Source organism: Bombyx mori, chromosome 23 (assembly GCF_030269925.1).
Source record: "Bombyx mori chromosome 23, ASM3026992v2".
Lineage (NCBI taxonomy): Eukaryota > Metazoa > Arthropoda > Insecta > Lepidoptera > Bombycidae > Bombyx > Bombyx mori.
The window spans coordinates 3,124,149-3,144,652 of NC_085129.1; the positions used below are offsets into that span (position 1 = coordinate 3,124,149).

General features: G+C 41.0%; 3 long non-coding RNA genes across 4 annotated transcripts in view; 1 reads left to right on the plus strand and 2 right to left on the minus strand.

Moving 5' to 3' along the window:
- The window catches only part of LOC119630301 (uncharacterized), a 69,684-nt gene that overhangs the window by 46,128 nt on the left and 3,052 nt on the right, over positions 1 to 20,504 (minus strand). The window lies entirely within an intron of this gene.
- LOC105841302 (uncharacterized) lies at positions 2,423 to 18,390 on the plus strand. The gene is made up of 3 exons (XR_005246139.2): positions 2,423 to 2,541; positions 17,419 to 17,551; positions 18,176 to 18,390. It is a non-coding gene; the product is annotated as an uncharacterized LOC105841302 (long non-coding RNA).
- LOC134201069 (uncharacterized) lies at positions 6,490 to 9,018 on the minus strand. The gene is made up of 2 exons (XR_009976234.1): positions 8,339 to 9,018; positions 6,490 to 6,563 (listed from the first exon to the last, which is right to left on the minus strand). It is a non-coding gene; the product is annotated as an uncharacterized LOC134201069 (long non-coding RNA).

The window sequence follows — 20,504 nt, forward strand, 5'->3', positions numbered from 1 at the left end:
ATAAGACTTAGACCTTATGTCTCTGGGTGCGTGGTGGTATTCGTGGTCTCCTGTAACCACTTAAAACCAGGTGGGCGGCAAATTCGTTCCACGGTATATGCAATAGAAATCATAGACTCTCTGCACAGTGAATTCTAAGAAAACATTTAGACTACGTACAATGAAGAAGCTTATAAACGCAAATAGATTTTCTAGGCCTTGTGACATATCCTTTATCTAATGAAGTAATATACAAATGTATCTAACTGGATACACAACGGATTAATTATGCTCCGGACATTACTGCCAGCGTCAGATATAATAATAAAAATACAGAAAAATTAATAAAATATGATATTTGCATCTTTTTCATATCTTAATATCTAAATCTTAGTATAAATGATTTTAATAATAAAATGCAACTGGAACCAGAAAGTGTTGAAGTAATAGAAACACCAAAATAAGAAACAGAAAAACTCCCCTCTTATAGTACTTTGGAATTGATATATGGACATCGTGGATCAGGCAACGGCCGGTCGTAAAACTAATGCTTTTATTTATTATTGCTTAGGTGGGTGGACGAGCTCATGGCCCACCTGGTGTTAAGTGGTTACCGGAATCCAAAGGCACCTACGACGTAAATACCGCCACCCACCTCGAGACACACCTTGAAGTCGTCGTGGCCTAACGGATAAGACGTCCGGTGCATTCGTGTTGAAGCGATGCACCGGTGTTCGAATCCCGCAGGCGGGTACCAATTTTTCTAATGAAATACGTACTCAACAAATGTTCACGATTGACTTCCATGGTGAAGGAATAACATCGTGTAATAAAAATGAAACCCGCAAAATTATAATTTGCGTAATTACTGGTGGTAGGACCTCTTGTGAGTCCGCACGGGTAGGTACCACCGCCCCGCCTATTTCTGCCGTGAAGCAGTAATGCGTTTCGGTTTGAAGGGTGGGGCAGCCGTTGTGACTATACTGAGACCTTAGAACTATATCTCAAGGTGTGTGGCGCATTTACGTTGTAGATGTCTATGCGCTCCAGTAACCACTTAACATCAGGTGGGCTGTGAGCTCGTCCACACAGCTAAGCAATAAAAAAAAAAAAAAAAAAAAAAGACATAAGTACTAAGGTCTCAGTTTTTACAGTACAACGGCTGCTCCACCCTTCAAACCGAAACGCATTACTGCTTCACTTCATAAATAGGCAGGGTGGTGGTACCTACCCTTTCGGACTTACAAGACGTCCTACCACCAGTAATTACGCAAATAATAATTTGCTAAATCCCTATGCAGTATGATAACAGGATATTCTTCGATGACTTCACATAATGTGGTATAAGAGCGAGAAGAAGAAGAAATAAGAGTGTCAGCGTCTGTCTTGCCTTGTCACTAAGTTGGCCCAACCGTCCATAATAATGACAACAAAAAATAGCAAATTTTGTCATCAAATGGATCCTTTAATAATTAAATATTAATGAATCGAATTCCAATTCTACGACAATCGTTATCCTCCTTTACGACTAAAACGGCCTAAAACCTCAGCAGTGTAAATTCTGTTGTAAAGTTTTGAACCTGAGAATCGTTCCCCGGGGGATGTTTGACTTGGAAACTCAAACCCCTTGCCCTTTTGTCTCTTTAACTTTCGATTTTGCCACACTTCTTTAACATCGACTTTACCCTCCTAATATTTAATGTGAATTATATTCTCTGAATGTATTTGGGATGACACCATGCATTTCGGATGTGAAATGGTCAGAATTGTAATAGGTGCGAGCTTTGTACCGTTTCAACATGTGGTAAAAATCTTAGCATTACCAAAGATTATTGACAACTATTTTAGACACCCGGTCCATCTCTAACTACGTCACAATACATCTTCAATAGAATAATTGTGTGTATTAATATGATAATCTGATTACTGCCTACGTTCACGCTAAGTTTCTGCAAAATATTTTTTTTCCTACCTAATCTTTAGGTCTTGAGAAGCCATTTCAGCGTAGCCTTAACTAGTAGGTGAGTTCACGGGGCTTAAACCTGACCTCTCTAATACTAACCCTAGCAAAAGAGCAGTGCTTCGCAGAATCTACCACGTAAACGCGACCCACTGATCCGGCGAGAAACTCAGTGGGCTCTGTGGGTTAATTTATTTGCCGAGCCCTGCGTCGCAAGCGACGTGTTCGACGAGAACGATGACCAGTTCTGCAGAGTTTACTCATGTTTTCGTTGATAATTATTTAAAGCGCGATTCATTTAACGAATGCTTCAGATTAAATTTAAATAACATGATTTATTTAGTGTATAACTTATATTTATTGAACGTGACGTCACTTAAGGTAATCGAAGTGAATACAGTAAATCACGTTAACACGTATGTGGACTGATGACTTGCACCTGTCAAAACATCAACAGTTAAATATGACATTTTCCTCAGTACTTTCCAGTATATAACTAGTGATTTCATTGAATTTAACTACAATACAAGAGCTGTTAATAACGTGCACATGTTATATCTGCAAAAACGAAAATCTTCAATCTGTTCTTGACTATGTGCGTGGTAAGTTATAAAAGATAATACTGATAAATTGTCCATAAAATCTTCCGATCGATTTGAGCGTTACTTTATCTATTCTTCTTTTTTTTCATCACCTTATCCCATAAGGACTAACTTCGTAACGATTAATTTTATAACGATAACGATGTTGTTGACGTTTTAATTTCAGGTAAAACGCGCGCGTAAAATACCCAATACGAGTATGTATTTCATAAGCAAACATTCGCGGCCTAAGAAAGGGATAGAGTGACATATATTCTACCTCATTCTCTCCTTTAGATGTTTGGATCGCTTTTCGAGTTTTGTTTTTCTTTCATCTTGTTTCTAAAGACAACGGTTCTAAAGAAGACACACACACACAGAATACGGTTTCTCTGCTCGAATTAAGAAAACAAGTTAATCGTCTAGATATAGACATTTTATCCATACGAGATAGTTAAATTTTATGATTTTCACAGCCATTACCTGTACATACATTTGAATTAACTCTAAATAAATATTTGTGGAACTTTTTGAAGTGGATCTTCTTAAGGCGGGATCTTCTTAAGGCGCATTGAGAGTAAAATTTAACTCACGACAGATTCGTTACGGCTAGAGAGAGACGATACAATTTAGGAAGAGCGAGAGTGAAAAAAAAAATACATGTATGCAATTCACACGTGATAGAAGTGAAACCTTCAAAAACTAAAATACAATTATCTTATGTATATGTATGTAAAATTTTTCCTTAGTAGACCAAGTACATAATTGCAAATCATCAACTTTTATAGTATGAGCTAACGCCCTCTGTGAATTAAAATCTTAACTTCAAGTATTATCCTAAATTAAAAATAATAACAATAATTTCATAAACATTATTAATAAACCACCTCATAAATGGCGCTGTATTAAAAAAACACTGTAATGCTTCCTATCTCATTTTCTTCCACGTTAAATCTTATAAATGTATGTGTCCGTCACTTTCTACTGTCGCTTTTTCGTTTCATCGACTTTCAAATCACAACGATGCTAAAGAAGTTTTCACTTCAATAGTATGTATATTTCTGTCTCATTCTTTGCTGGCTTCATCCTACACATTTTTGTATTTGTGTCTCTTACCTGTCGTTTTTTCCGCTGCATCCGGTTTGAAATCACAACGATTCTAAAGAAGTTTTCACTTAAAAAAAAAATGTGTGTGTGCAAGTCACACACACTAGAAGTGAAACTTATGTAAATTAAGAATAATCGCAAGGGTCAACCGTCAACCACTCCGCAGTGCGATGGAACAGCCTCACACTGGGGGAACCGCCTGCATGATCACGGTATGTCTGCGCCAGGTATAATAGCCGGTAAACTTCTTGAGCATTTATTGACGTAGTGGGGGTAAGTTCGCGCATGGTACACTCACGTGCAAAAACATTATTTACTCCGCGTCATAATGCAATTAAATTACTAAAATCAACATATGTATTTATTTATATATTTATTAGAACATCAATAAAAAATATAGGTTATAAAAAATATAATTTTAATAATTGAATCTTGGGGTAAAATAGATATTCCTTCTATTAAATAAAAACTAGAGCTGTTGCCAGGTCTTGGTTGAAGCGAAGTTGGTATTTGTAATTTATTTTTTCGTTATCATAATCTTTACCATCATCATCATCACTGTTTTCATCACCCGAGTCGCTATCATCGTGATGAGTCGACATAGGGCTCATCGGTGTAGTTTATAACTCGGTCGGTTCGGTCTTATTTTTTGTCTATAATTAATTATTTTTTGAAGATATTCGATTCGTAGTAATCGAATGTAACTTTTTTCAATTACCAGCTTCCGATTATTTTCTGTTTTTTTTTTTCATCTGAAGCCTAGCTCTTTCATAATTCGTCGGACCTTCATTCCGAGCCATTAAAATTTATATCTTCTTTAAATTTTTCGAAGCCTTTCTACGGTACGGAGTTTCGCTGCTTGTTATGTAGTTATTATGATTACATCTTTTTATTACAGATTGAATGAAACTATCCATTCCGGTAACTTTCTTCTTCCCTGATATTTTCTTACCTGGAGTCCGAAACACGGCGAGCAAGCCAGTGCCTTTAGCTTCGTTAATAATGCACCTAACAGTACTCACTGATGTTTTTGTTGCTTCCGAAGTCTCATTCTTCCCCTGTTTTATAATGAAGCAATATACGTCGTACACAATTTTTCTACCCTTTCTTTTGAATACTACACCAGTTTGTCACTGCATAGTGTATTTTTTATAAAAAATCAACAAACACTCAACAAATAGCAATGGCAACAAAGTCAACAAGCAATTATAACAAATAACTTAACGATTAATAACGATAGACTTTTCACTATACGCAAGTGTACTTTTGGGAGCAAGCGGAACGAGGGCGCGGTGCGGGACGCAAGGTTCGACTGATCTACCAATAACGCGCTCGATACGATTTCCCCTGCCGTCGCGCCTCACTCTCACCACCAAAGTGATCTAAAATTCGGTTCTGCGCAGTCAAGGTCATTTGCCCAAGAAGTTTGCCGGTTACTATAAGTATGATTTGGCAAGAGAAATACGAGAACGTCTATCAACTGTGTAACATCTCGTCATCGCGATTCAGGAATTGTTGAAATTACGTGCAGCGACATCTGTTGATGACAAACTACATAGAAATAATTGTAAATCATCTTTTATAGTATGAGGTACCGCCCTCTGTGAATTGATATTTTAACTTTACGTTTAATTTTTTCGTTTCATTGAGTTTCACTTCAAAAATAGACAGAGCACCTCGCGAACCACTCGACCGTGAAGAGAGGCAAAGGACAAAGCGAGCTAGGTCACTTTTCTTACACAAAGCAATCCCTATTACAAGAGATATTTGATTTAAGAATGAAAAATAAAGAAAACCACAATACTGCACACCGCAAAAGAAGATGCACTTCTTTACGTGCACCAAGTTGCACGCGCACCATTTTTTTTAAACCAATTTTTCATCTGTGTGTCTTAATAGAAAAAAAAAATCTTTGACGTTCCCACCGCCAGAACTTTGATGGCATATTTACGGAGCGGCATATATATTTATGTTACGTCAAGCTTTGTTTTCAGTTATAGGAAATCATGTTATTGTTATGTGCATGTAACATGTACATAATCAAAAAATCATAATCAAGATTCAATTAAAAATTATTTCGTTAATTATTTTGAATATTGGATAATAAATTTAAAAATGTGAATGATTTTGCATGCATATTAATAGTGTAAATTTTTTTTGGTATGAAAAGCAAGAAATAAAAGTCTTTTTTATTTTTTTATTTTATTTATAGGAAATCAGTGGAAATGAGCAAAAACTCGTAGCCCCGTAGTCGCAGGTAATGACGCGAGCTATCAGTTGTTCACACATCATCTCCGATGATCGGCGTCTTTCGGTGTAAATAAACGTTTTGTTTACTAGCATGTTTCTCATAAAATCTTTGGCACGTGAGGAAGGATCAAATTTAGTTTATATAACATCAAGTAGTTAATTAATGCTAATACGTAAAGTAAGTTACTAAATTGGATATAATCACGTTCCACAATCACGGTCTTCTGATCGAAGTAACTAATGACAATACTAAGTAGAGATTAAACCGTAACAATAGTTTTAATTATGTCTATGACTCGAGGAAACTAAAGAAAATACTTAGGATATATTGTATTCTTTTAAATTAGTGTTTCAAAGACACTGTCCTGGCCTGAAAGGATAAGACACCTAGTGCATCAAGCGATGCGAATGTGCCGGTGTTCGAATCCCGTAGACAGATACCAGTTTTACTAATCATTACGTATGACACATACCAGTTTTACTAATCATTACATATTTAACACATACTAGAGGTCCCGCAGTAGTCGAAATTCGACTATAATTAATTGGAATTGTAAGTTTGTACACTATTATGATTGTATTTTTAAACGGTTTTATTTAGCTCGACCTGTACGGAATTTGTTTTTTATTTATTTGGGTCAAAATTAGAAATTGAAATTTAAGCACCTTCCCGTTGTCAGATTGATCTGAAATTTGGTACACACATTTAATTTAGATGACAATACAATATAATAAAATCAATGACATTATAAATCTAAGATGGCCGCCGATACAAAATGGCGGATTACATATTTTTCCTTAAACCCCTCAATATGGGTATCAAATGAAAGGGCTACACTAGTAAAACACGATGATTATGTCAAAATTTAAAATTCAAGATGGACGCCGTTCCAATATGGCGGACTAGGTACATATTTTTCCACAACCACCACAATATGGGTATCAAATAATAGGACTACACTAGCAGAATACTGTCATTATGTCAAAATTTCGTATTAGGTGTTACAAGTTACAAAATGGCGTATTAGGTGGGGGCATGATTAGTCGTGTCGAGAACAGTTGCGTCCAAGATTGTGTGACGTTAGAGGGGCAGATAAAAAAAATTAGGTAATTAGATACCTCGTTAGTAAGCGGTAGCTATACCACCCAAGTTAAGGTAATAGGTTAAAACGTGCCGAGGACTGTATGGCATTAGGGTGGGTAAAAATGTAATGTCGTCAGCGCTTCCCCCTCAAGATTGGGCGCATCTTGTTGTATATTAAGCCTTGCCCCTTTGCTGGACTTCTGGCGGGGTCGACCGTCAAAATGCCCCTTAATCGTGGGAACAACATGGTAACAATAAATAAAAAAGCAAACAAAAATAAAAACGAAACTGCTACACAACGAAAAAGAAGGCTTGAAAAGGCAAAAGAAAAGTATAGAACGAAACGTGCAAAGGAAAGTGAAAATGAAACCCACATTTGACTACAGAAACGAAGAGAACGGTTAGCAACAGAAACACCTGAGCAACATGATACCAGGTTAATAGCACAACGTGAGAGACAAAGGCAGCTGGTAGAGTCAGAAACACCTGAGCGTCATGAGTGCAGGCTAGCATCACAACGTGACAGACGAAGAGAGCTAATAGCGTCAGAAACACCCGAGCGTCATGAGTCCAGGCTAGCATCACAACGTGACAGACGAAGAGAGCTAATAGCGTCAGAAACACCCGAGCGTCATGAGTCCAGGCTAGCATCACAACGTGACAAACAAAGAGAGTTGTTAGCATCAGAAACATCTGAGCGTCATGAGTCTAGGCTAGCATAACAACGTGACAGACGAAGAGAGCTAATAGCGTCAGAAACACTTGAGCGTCATGAGTCCAGGCTAAGATTACAACGTAACAGACAAATATAACTATTAGCGTCAGAAACACCTGAGCAACATGAGGCCAGGTTAACAGGACGGCGTGAGAGACGAAAGGAGTTAGAAGCTTCAGAAACACCTGAGCAACGCCACGACAGGTTAAATAACCAACGTGAGCGTGCACAGCAACGCAGAGCTGAAGATCATGTACAAGCGTTTGAAAATGCCATTAACACATCGTGTATACACGTTTGTGACATTTGCACGAAGCATTGATATCCTAACCAAATTCATACTGTACGTTACAACACAGCTGTATTAGGATATCTACCTGCAGAACTGTCTTCAAAAACAACATTACTTTTATGTTCGCGCTGCCAAACACATGTGACCAGTAATAAAACAATAGCACCATCAAAGGCGTACTGGAATAATCTGGATCCAGGTTCAATACCAGATGAGATTCAAGCGCTGACGCAAGCAGAGCAGCGATTGCTGTGCAGAATCATCCCGCTTGTTAAAATCGTAAAATTTACTGGGCTATACGGGCAGTACGGTTTCCGCGGACAAGCAGTGTTGTTTGCCCAAGATATATTTGAGGTCAGTGAAAGATTACCTAATATGCTTCCAAGATCTTCCAGCCAGGTGGGTATCGTTGTAGTTACAGAACGTTTGGAGAATTTGAACATCACAAGAGAGTTCACAATATCTCGCGAAAAATTCTACAGCGCTTTAAGATGGTTAACTAGAAATAACCCACTTTATAGAGATGTACGCATTGACGAAAATGTCCAGATTAGTGAACAAGACTTAATACGACTTAGTGTGCCAGATATACCTGAAAACGGTGAACCTGAAAGAATTGAAATTCCAAATGTATTCATTAGTATTAATGACGTTGCTAGAATTATTCGGGCTTCATGGCATCAAGGTGACCACAGCGTTTTCACTTCGGGATTTGCCGGCGTGCAATGTAACGGCATGCACGCTATTTACCCTAAAGCCATACAGTTTCCAGCAAAATTCAATTATGGTACGGCTGAAAGAAGGATGTTGCCCTTAGTTTTGTCACGGGCATCCACCGTCCATAAAATGCAGGGCAGCACCGTCGACCATGCAGTAGTATATTTGGGCTCAAAATTGTTTGAGGAAGGACAAGCATACGTGGCTCTAAGTCGAGTCAAGTCTCTGGAAGGGCTATCTATGTATTGAGGAATTAGATTGTACTAAATTATCAGGTAAGAAACCATGTAATAATGATGCACTGAATGAATTAAATAGAATGAGGAATATTCGGTAGACAATTTCACTAAATACTAAAAACAAGAAAATAAAAATCGGTAAAAAACTTTTAAGTTAAACGGTTTTATTTTATGTGCACTGAAAACTACAAAATAAATAAATAGTTACTTACCTATCAACCTACGTAGGTCATCTCGGTCATTAATATCTCTGATGGTAGTGGTTGTCATAACATGAACCATGTCAGCGGCCGAAAGGCAGTTCATGAAAGAACACTAACACCAGGGTTTGCTTGGTAGGTAAACTAAGCACACACTATAACAAGTAGGTATTTTGACCTTCTAGTTCAGAAATATTTTAGGACTAGGCAGAATAGCTTTTAGGCATATTAGACTAAAATAAAAACGTGGGGCCCATTATTATTTCTGTATTACTTTCTACTATACTAAGTGTGGATTGTATGGACTTATTATAATCGTCATCATCATCATCCTAGCGGCTTATAAATTGTTTGAGGAAGGACAAGTATACGTGGCTCTAAGTCGAGTCAAGTCTCTGGAAGGGCTATCTATGTATTGAGGAATTAGATTGTACTAAATTATCAGGTAAGAAACCATGTAATAATGATGCACTGAATGAATTAAATAGAATGAGGAATATTCGGTAGACAATTTCACTAAATACTAAAAACAAGAAAATAAAAATCGGTAAAAAACTTTTAAGTTAAACGGTTTTATTTTATGTGCACTGAAAACTACAAAATAAATAAATAGTTACTTACCTATCAACCTACGTAGGTCATCTCGGTCATTAATATCTCTGATGGTAGTGGTTGTCATAACATGAACCATGTCAGCGGCCGAAAGGCAGTTCATGAAAGAACACTAACACCAGGGTTTGCTTGGTAGGTAAACTAAGCACACACTATAACAAGTAGGTATTTTGACCTTCTAGTTCAGAAATATTTTAGTACTAGGCAGAATAGCTTTTAGGCATATTAGACTAAAATAAAAACGTGGGGCCCCTCTGAAATCATACCTATGGTAGAGCATATCTTATACTTTGGTAGATCATGAGCTCGGCGTTCGCTGGTGAAGCCGCCACGGCTGGTTATTGATGGTCAAAACCTCCAGTTACGATTATAGTAAGTCGATTCAGCGGACCCTGGACTCCGGAGCTATGAGGTTTCGGATGCGACCGGGATAAGCCGCTAGGATGATGATGATGACGATTATAATAAGTCCATACAATCCACACTTAGTATAGTAGAAAGTAATACAGAAATAATAATGGGCCCCACGTTTTTATTTTAGTCTAATATGCCTAAAAGCTATTCTGCCTAGTCCTAAAATATTTCTGAACTAGAAGGTCAAAATACCTACTTGTTATAGTGTGTGCTTAGTTTACCTACCAAGCAAACCCTGGTGTTAGTGTTCTTTCATGAACTGCCTTTCGGCCGCTGACATGGTTCATGTTATGACAACCACTACCATCAGAGATATTAATGACCGAGATGACCTACGTAGGTTGATAGGTAAGTAACTATTTATTTATTTTGTAGTTTTCAGTGCACATAAAATAAAACCGTTTAACTTAAAAGTTTTTTACCGATTTTTATATACTTCTATAATCACAAATTTCACCAAGACTACGCTATAAAAATATTAACAAAGACAAACAATATTTAATCTCAATTTGACAACAGACGTCAAGAACAAAAGTATGACAATAAATAGTATGCATGCGTGTGTGCTTCAAATACATTGTATGTAGTGTGTGTAATGTTTTCTTTATTGATTTAATGTGCATGCGTGTGTGCTTCAAATACATTGTATGTAGTGTGTGTAATGTTTTCTTTATTGATTTAATGTATCTTTTATGCATTATTTTAAAAATATATTTACATTGTGCACTTCTTCTCTATATTCTCTATAAGTTTGGAAAATTTCATACTCCTCCGTCCGCGCAATTTTCGTAAAAAGGGATACAAAGTTTTTGCTATGTATTAATATATAGATTCACGAATGAATTCCTAAAGGAAAGAATAACGTCGTGTTTTAAAAATCTAATTTACCTGCGGTAGACAGTCTTGTGACCTAAACGGATAGGTATCACCACCACCCTAGATATTTCTGCCCTAAAGCATATAATGCGTTTCGGTTTGAAACGTGGGGCAGCCGTTGTAAATATAAAACTTAGAACTCATAATTATCTCAAGATGGGTGGTGCTATTTACTTTGTTGTCATAATATATCGTCTTTTCGCATTAAAAGGGTGCAATTTCCAAAAATATTCGAAATTGAGTTAATATGCGGAATCATTTGGTATCACCAGCGTTTTTCTCATAAATACTGTCAAAAGAGCGTAGTTTAGTTTTAGTTTTTTTTTTTAGTTTACCTATGTTTTGACTACTATTAACAAAATTAACACATAATTTTATCTTACTTTAAAAGACAGATAACCTAACTGGTAAAAAATAAAAAATAAATGTTGCAAAGATAATTTTTTTTTTTTTTATGATTGAAGGATTACTGGTGGCCCGGAGGCCTTTCCAGTTTCACCAGGACAGGTGGGCGAGCAAAGGCTCAGCCAGGAGGGGTGGGATTTGCTAACAGCTGCCCGAGCGCCTCCGAAGGAGACCTAACAACTCAAGAGTAGCTGCTTCGCGAATGAATCTACTACCGGATCGGAATCGCGACCCGCTGAGAAGATCCGGCGAGAAACTCAGCGGGCTGATTCATGGGTTAGGTTGCACGGCGAACTCTTTGTCGAGTTCGACGAGTACGGTTACCGAGGTCCCTAAGCCTGCTCCTAGAGCTGAAGGCGTCTAGTGCAAAGGTTATTGGATCTGATGGATCCGTAAGGACGTGTCTAGGGCGTCGACGGTGACTGGCTCCTGCATGATCAGGATTCGGGGAGTAGTCAGCGGCGGCTACGATAAGGCGATTATCATGACGCATAGCCTTATCGAAGTACCGTTCCGACGCTGACTTCATGTATTTCTGTATAGATTCGAGGCCCAGGTCGTCGTGTAGGTCAACGTTCCTCACGAACCACGGAGCTCCAACGGCTAACCTGCAAAAGCGGGATTGTAGAGATTGAAGGGTGTCTATGTGTGTGCGGGCCGCGTGAGCGAACACCACACTCGCGTAAGTCATGACGGGCCTTATGCAAGTTTTGTAAAGTGTCACCTTGTTCCGAAGGGACATTTTACTCCGCTTACAGATCATGGGGTAGAGTCTACCGAGAATAAACGCGGCACGGTCACGGACTGATTTTATATGCGGGCGGAATGTCATCGATGCATCCAGGGTAACGCCCAGGTACTTGACCTTCCTGGCCCAGGGTATGGATTGACTAAAGAGAGTAATCGGGGGTGTGAGATTCCTCCTCCTAATACGGGAGGAAATCCGTGTGGAGCTTCCCCTCTGAAATAGCACCGCAGTACTTTTCGCTGGGTTGATGTCTATGCGCCATTTTCGGAACCACTGTCCGGAAAATGTCCTAGGGCTAGGGCTGCGCTCTGAAGCTTCTTCGCGATTAGGGACTTGTTTCTACTGGAATAGTAAACAGTCGTGTCGTCGGCGAATAAAGCTAAATGGGTCGGCGGCGACCGGGGAATATCGTTAACGAATAAGCTAAATAGGAGGGGTGAAAGGACAGAGCCTTGCGGGACTCCAGCTGTGAGAGGTCGTGGGGAGGAGCGGGTTCCCTCGACTCGATATCGAAAAGAGCGGTTCGACAAGAAGTCCCGTATGATGAGCACGAGACTATCCGGCACACCTATGTTGAATAGTTTGAAAATCAAACCGTTGTGCCACACTTTGTCGAACGCTTTTGCGACGTCGAAGAAGAGAGCTCCCGTGTATAACGGTTTTGGTCGATTAAGCCCCACAAGAATGTGCTCCGTGAGGCGGTGCACCTGTTGAACGCATGAGTGATTTGTACGGAATCCGAATTGTTCATCGATGAGAATGCCCTTGGATGAGACGAAGTCTCTGAGGCGTTTGTAGAGCAGACGCTCATACAGTTTGCCTAGAGACATGAGGAGGCTAATCGGGCGGTAGCTCGTCGGATGATTTTTTGGTTTGCCGGGTTTATGTATGCCGATAACGTCCGCTTCTTTTCACACCGCGGGAAAGATACAGCTCGCCATAGCGGCATTGAAAATAGATGCCAACATCACGATGAGTTGGACGGGTAGAAGTTTAATAACGCGGTTGGATATACCGTCGGAACCGGGAGCCTTGCGAGGACGTAGGTCTTTGATCAAGTCTTTAACTTCCATCGGGGTGACGGGTGGTAACGCATCCGAGGGTGGCAAGGAGACTCTGCGTTCTACCTCACTGTCTACTAATTCTACATGAACAGGGTCAGCGGATTGAGTGCTGGGCGTGCACTGGGTTTGCAATGTATCGGCCAGCAACTCTGCTTTTTCGTCATCATCAAACGCCGCGAGTCGGCCTGAAGGGCCTACGAGGGGGGGCATAGTTACTACCGTATCCGATTTGAGAGTACGAGTTAAGCGGTAGACCTTTGGGAGGGCGCGAGTCCTTCAAAGAAATCAGACCATCTGGCATCTCGGACTTCGGCGATGCGAGACTTTACGTCGCGTTGTAGGGCACGCATTCGAATACGATTTTCCGCGGTAGGATACCTATCGTAGGCGCGTATCGAGGCGTTCTTAGCTTTAAGGAGTTCCCTAATATCATCGGACAATTTGAAGCGGTGAAGGAAGTCCTCCGCTACAACTTGTTTCGATGATCTATCTAATGTTGAGGTGATGTGTGACGTTAAGATGTCTATGGCTTCAGTGGTATCCTGAGGAGACGGGGTAGAGTCCGGGTTAAACGGGAGCGATGGTGGATCAGATTCAGCCAGGCTGATGCCCAGCGTGTGCCAATCCACCACAGTCCTTGTGACGGGAACGGAGTCGGGAGCGCGACCGAGCTTCATAACGACGGGACGGTGGTCTAAATCTAACTCTGAAACTACTTCGATCGAGTGTAAGCTCAGAGTTACGTTTTTTAATAACGCTATGTCGAGTATATCCGGGCGATGCGCGATATTTAGCGGGTAGTGAGTCGGTGTTAGCGGAGCGACGATATCGAAGGCGAGATCATCGACTAACGCGTCAAGCCGCCTGCCATTCGGGGTTGTGGTGTGTGAGTTCCACCTGATGTGTTTACAATTTAGGTCGCCCGCCAGAATGACAGAGCTCCCCATGCCGAGCAGCGCCTCGATATCACTGCTTAGAACGATCTTATCCGGTGGAAGATAAACGGACGCGATAACGATCGGCGCGTGTCCCGTCAGTGAGATTCGGCACACTGATGCTTCGATATTAGCGAGCGCGGGAGGATCGAGCGGGACGCAATGCAGGGCTCTTCTATAGTAAATGACGGTACCACCACCACGAGCAGAGAGCCTGTCGTTCCTGACCATGTTATAGTTCGCGATTTTAGGGTCACGGCGCGCGGGCTTAAGTAGGGTCTCCTGCACTAAAAAGATATCAATTTGATGGTCACGCAAAAAGTCAGAAATCTGATCACGTTGATTTGCGAGACCGTAAGCGTTAAAAAATCCTATCGTTACGGATAGGGGCTTTATTCTACTTATATACGCCATTGATTACCGGCGGAGTGAGGGGAGGACGTACGTATTTAATGACGCGTATACGTCGGCGTATTCTTGCACAACGGCGATAAAGTGTTGTGCAGTGGAGGCAGCGTGAATGGCGTCGCCCAAAGCGTTAACGCGCTCAAAGTTGATCGACTGAAAGAAGTCGATCGCTAAAGCGAGATTGTCGGACGCGGTCGGAGGGCAAGTCGCGGGAGAGGGACGAGTTGCGGGGGCGGGACGAATTGCGGAGGAGGGAGTTGTAACCGTGTTCGTGTACGGCAGCGGTTTCGCCCAAGCCGAGACACTGGGCACCGGCGCCGGAACGAACGCTGGCTTAGCCTGCGACACAGAGGGTGCCGAGGCTTTGATGTCTGGGCCGGAAGCTCGGAGGCGGTTTTGGCGGGCGACGTGGCGATTTATTTTCAGGGCTCGGGGGCATCCGCGGTAATTTGCGGGGTGACCCTGTGTACGACACAGGACGCAGCTAGGCGGTTCCGTCGCGGTTTTTTGATCGCGAGTGCAGAGGGCCGTGGCGTGATCTCCTAAACACTTGACGCATCGGGGGCGCGCGTGACAGTTACGGGAAGAATGCCCGTATAATTGGCAGTTATGGCACTGGCTAGGTGTGCCTTTCTTGTGTGGGGTTTCGACGGCGATTCCGGAAAGGCTACAGACCGTTCGGATGTTGAATATTTGCTTACCCTCGGGGGTAGGCTGGAGGGCGACGAGAACCATGTTATATGGCTCCCTTCCGCGACCTGTGTGCATGCGGTGTACGGAGTTAACCGGTAGGCCTTGTTCGAGAAGGTCGGCCTTGACTAGCTCGGCATCCAACTCTTTAGGGATGCCACGTATGACGGCACGGAGTTCGCGCTCCTCTTGGAGCGTATACGTGTGGAAACTTATACGCTCCTTACGGAGGTAAGAAGAGAGGGCCTTATGGTCGTCGGGTGTTCGAACCTTAATTTGAATGCCGTTCGCGAGGTTACGGGCATTGGTGAAGTTGATATTTTTGGCCTTAAGGGCCAGGGAAACTCGATCCCAAGCTGCCTTCTCTTGGAGGATTACCGGGGGAGGGGTCTGGGTTTTATTTTGTGCCACCGGACGCGGCAACGGAGTGGCACGGGCTGGAGGCGCAACGGGAGTCTGAGGGCGGGGGCGCGACGCGTTCGCGGCTTTGCTAATTTTAGCGGCCGCGGGAGCTCGAGACTCCGCGGCACGCTTCTTACCCTTTTGTACCAGGGTGAATCCATCCGTCGATGAGGCGGGAGCGAGGTCGACCTCCATCTCCGAGTCAGAGTCGGAGGACGAGGAGGCGGGCGCAGGTGACCTACGAGCAGGTGTTTTGGAGGGCACGACGGAGGCTGCGGATGATCGCGCTGCTGGAACGGTGGCTACGGCGGACGACGCAGCAGTTTTACTCGCCAGTATAGGCGACGCGGGAACGGCAGGCACGACGGAGGCTGCGGTGCTCGATGCAGAAGCTTTGCACGCAGGTACAGGCGACGCAGGAGCAGCGAGCTCGGCGGAGTCCACGAGAGGGCTCGCGGTGTGGTCGGCCTTGAAGGCCAGAAACTCTGAGGCGAGCTGTGGGTGGCGAAGTCGGAGGAATTCCGCGAATACAGCGTCCATGATCGCTGAGTGCCCAAGTGGGGCGGCCCCGGGTCTTGAAAACACTCGCCTTGCGGCGAGGCCCCAACTTCTCGGACCTGAGCGGTTCTATTGAACACAGGTGGCGATGCGGCACGATTACTACAGGACAAATAAAAACACAACAAAACGGAAATAACAAAAAGAAACAGAACAATTAAACACTTCCAGGAAAACAGTTTGTCGGCAGATGTACCACGAACACAGAAACAACAAAAGGAAACAAAACAAATAAAAACTTCCAGGAAGAGCACTTAGTCGGCAGATGTACCACGAACACAGGCCGCGCGAACAATGGCCGGGCTAACAAAAGCCGGGCAAACAAAGACCGGGCGATCGAGTGGTCGATGAGCACGTCCGCACGTGACGGGTGCCTCTATCGGAATGCAAAGATAATTAAAGATGATGATGAGATATTAAAAATATCACATGTTAAACCTTTAAAACACTCTACTGTAAAATTTGTAAGTTTGAAATTATACAGTTTTAATGCGAGAAGACGATATAGGTGCTCCTGTAACTGTTACTGCTTAAAATCCGGTGGGCCGTGACCTCATCTATCCATCTAACTGATAAATAAAAGCAATCGTACAGAATACTGCTGTAGAACGTCTTCAAGCCAAAGTGTGCCATGAAAAATACGACTTGTTTGTAAAGAGACTTAATACATATTACTTTGCTCCGGTCTGAGGTCTTTACGTATTAGAAGGCCATTCTACTTGAGATGACGATTAAATTTGTCCGAATTTCCTACTACAAAATGTTTGACCGCCGAATAACACTGAAATAAGCAACAATGGCGAAATGACGTTAATATTTAAAGGAAAAAATAATAATAAATTTTCAGCATGCAAAATCTATTCTCATATTCATTGAGACACTGTTTTTTTTATTACTCATAATAATTACAAGCCGCCTATACATAAACAAAGACATTTAAACCACATGCGAACAATAACATAATGGGAATGAATTCAATGGGTCATTCAATAGGGTCGAACAACGCAAATGCATCTTTTCAAAACAATTTCATTATATGAGGCTTGTTATATAAAAACAAAACAAAAAATAAATTATCACCGTTATCAATTATATCAGTATTCAATAAATCTAATTGTTGCATTAATTTCAATTGAAAACTGAATGAAAATAACTATTCTTACTAAACTGACACTTGCGCAGGTGCTGAGCTCCGCTTTCGATGTATATAAAATGCCACATCACATAATATAATGAGCACTTAGTTCATCCAAACGAAACGTGAAACATACAAGCGACAATGAAAGCCTTCAATTTACTTCTACTGCTTTGCTTGGTAAGTTAAATTTAATAATCACTAGACTATTAATTTCTGGGCGATTTAAAGAACGATAGATATACCTTTGTCAATGAATTAAAGTTCCATTTCAATCTTCGGCTATTATTTTCTTTATTTATAGCTTAGTTGGGTGTAAGGGCACAGCCTACCCACTACATTTAAGGGTACCATAAATTAACAGCACTCAAAACGCGATCCCTTTGCACGTTTTAGTAGAATACTCAACTGACTTAGTAGTGCAGTAAGTAGCGCCCCGGAAAATGATAAAAATTCGTCAAATATGTTTAATATCTATTTATGTAAACTTATATATCTATTTGTTTCAGTCTCTTCTCATAATACACATAGATCCAGATTACGGCTAAATTTGTGTGACTTGCCTCGGTCATTTTTTTTCCCAGAAACAACCCACTGAGTTTCTCGCTGGATCTTCTCATTGTTTCCGATCAGTTATTAGATTCAACGAAGCACTGCTTTTTCTAGAGTAGATGTTAACAAATTCTCTCCCCCAGCCATGACGAGCCAGAATAGCCTTTCGAGAACTAATTCGGTCGAAGGGCGGTTAGGTAGGTAAAAAAGGTTATTATCATTGGTACTAAGCCACTATTTCGTTTATTACAGCTGTACTGCATTGCGGTCGCTCCAAGCTACGCTCAAAATGATGACGACGGAAAGGATATAGGTGATAGTATAGTAGTGGACGTCGATGCATTAAATGGAGTCCTTTGAGAAATAAACAATTACATTCTTACGAATACAATTTTTTTTAATAATAAACTCAAAGAAACCATTTTATACAACCAATGTAAATATATAAAATGGATGAATGGAAAGAATGAGTTATAATATCCTCTGATTACTTTTCTCGATATCTCTTACTTTTGAAAGATTTGATATTTCTTTGAAAACTACGATGTGTCTAGCGATGCTCTCTATACTTTACGTTACATGGGAAATGGTACAGCATCTCCCCACTAGGTACCTACTTGACACTGTGTATTTTTATCGCAAAACAAAAAAGCGTTCCAGTATTAGAAATGGGACAGCCGTTATATGGTACTATGCAATAAGACTTAGATCTTATGTCTCTGGGTGCGTGGTGGTATTCGTGGTCTCCTGTAACCATTTAAAACCAGGTGGGCGGCAAATTCGTTCCACGGTATATGCAATAGAAATCATAGACTCTCTGCACAGTGAATTCTAAGAACACATTTAGACTACGTACAGTGTAGAAGCTTATAAACGCAAATAGATTTTCTAGGTCTTGTGACATATCCTTCATCTAATGAAGTAATATACAAATGTATCTAACTGGATACACAACGGATTAATTATGCTCCGGACATTACTGCCAGCGTCAGATATAATAATAAAAATACAGAAAAATTAATAAAATATGATATTTGCATCTTTTTCATATCTTAATATCTAAATCTTAGTATAAATGATTTAAATAATAAAATGCAACTGGAACCAGAAAGTGTTGAAGTAATAGAAACATCAAAATAAGAAACAGAAAAACTCCTCTCTTATAGTACTTTGGAATTGATATATGGACATCGTGGATCAGGCAGACGGCCGGTCGTAAAACTAATGCTTTTATTTATTATTGCTTAGGTGGGTAGACGAGCTCATGGCCCACCTGGTGTTAAGTGGTTACCGGAATCCAAAGGCACCTACGACGTAAATACCGCCACCCACCTCGAGACATAAGTACTAAGGTCTCAGTTTTTACAGTACAACGGCTGCTCCACCCTTCAAACCGAAACGCATTACTGCTTCACTTCATAAATAGGCAGGGTGGTGGTACCTACCCTTTCGGACTTACAAGACGTCCTACCACCAGTAATTACGCAAATAATAATTTGCTAAATCCCTATGCAGTATGATAACAGGATATTCTTCGATGACTTCACATAATGTGGTATAAGAGCGAGAAGAAGAAGAAATAAGAGTGTCAGCGTTTGTCTTGCCTTGTCACTAAGTTGGCCCAACCGTCCATAATAATGACAACAAAAAATAGCAAATTTTGTCATCAAATGGATCCTTTAAAAATTAAATATTAATGAATCGAATTCCAATTCTACGACAATCGCTATCCTCCTTTACGACTAAAACGGTCTAAAACCTCAGCAGTGTAAATTCTGTTTGTAAAGTTTTGAACCTGAGAATCGTTCCCCGGGGGATGTTTGACTTGGAAACTCAAATCCCTTGCCCTTTTGTCTCTTTAACTTTCGATTTTGCCACACTTCTTTAACATCGACTTTACCCTCCTAATATTTAATGTGAATTATATTCTCTGAATGTATTTGGGATGACACCATGCATTTCGGATGTGAAATGGTCAGAATTGTAATAGGTGCGAGCTTTGTACCGTTTCAACATGTGGTAAAAATCTTAGCATTACCAAAGATTATTGACAACTATTTTAGACACCCGGTCCATCTCTAACTACGTCACAATACATCTTCAATAGAATAATTGTGTGTATTAATATGATAATCTGGTTACTGCCTACGTTCACGCTAAGTTTCTGCAAAATATTTTTTTCCTACCTAATCTGATGGTCTTGAGAAGCCATTTCAGTGTAGCCTTAACTAGTAGGGTGAGCTCACGGGGCTTAAACCTGACCTCTCTAATACTAACCCTAGCAAAAGAGCAGTGCTTCGCAGAATCTACCACGTAAACGCGACCCACTGATCCGGCGAGAAACTCAGTGGGCTCTGTGGGTTAATTTATTTGCCGAGCCCTGCGTCGCAAGCGACGTGTTCGACGAGAACGATGACCAGTTCTGCAGAGTTTACTCATGTTTTCGTTGATAATTATTTAAACCTCAATTCATTTAAGGAATGCTTCAGATTAAATTTAAATAACATGATTTATATAGTGTATAACTTATATTTATTGAACGTGACGTCACTTAAGGTAATCGAAGTGAATACGGTAAATC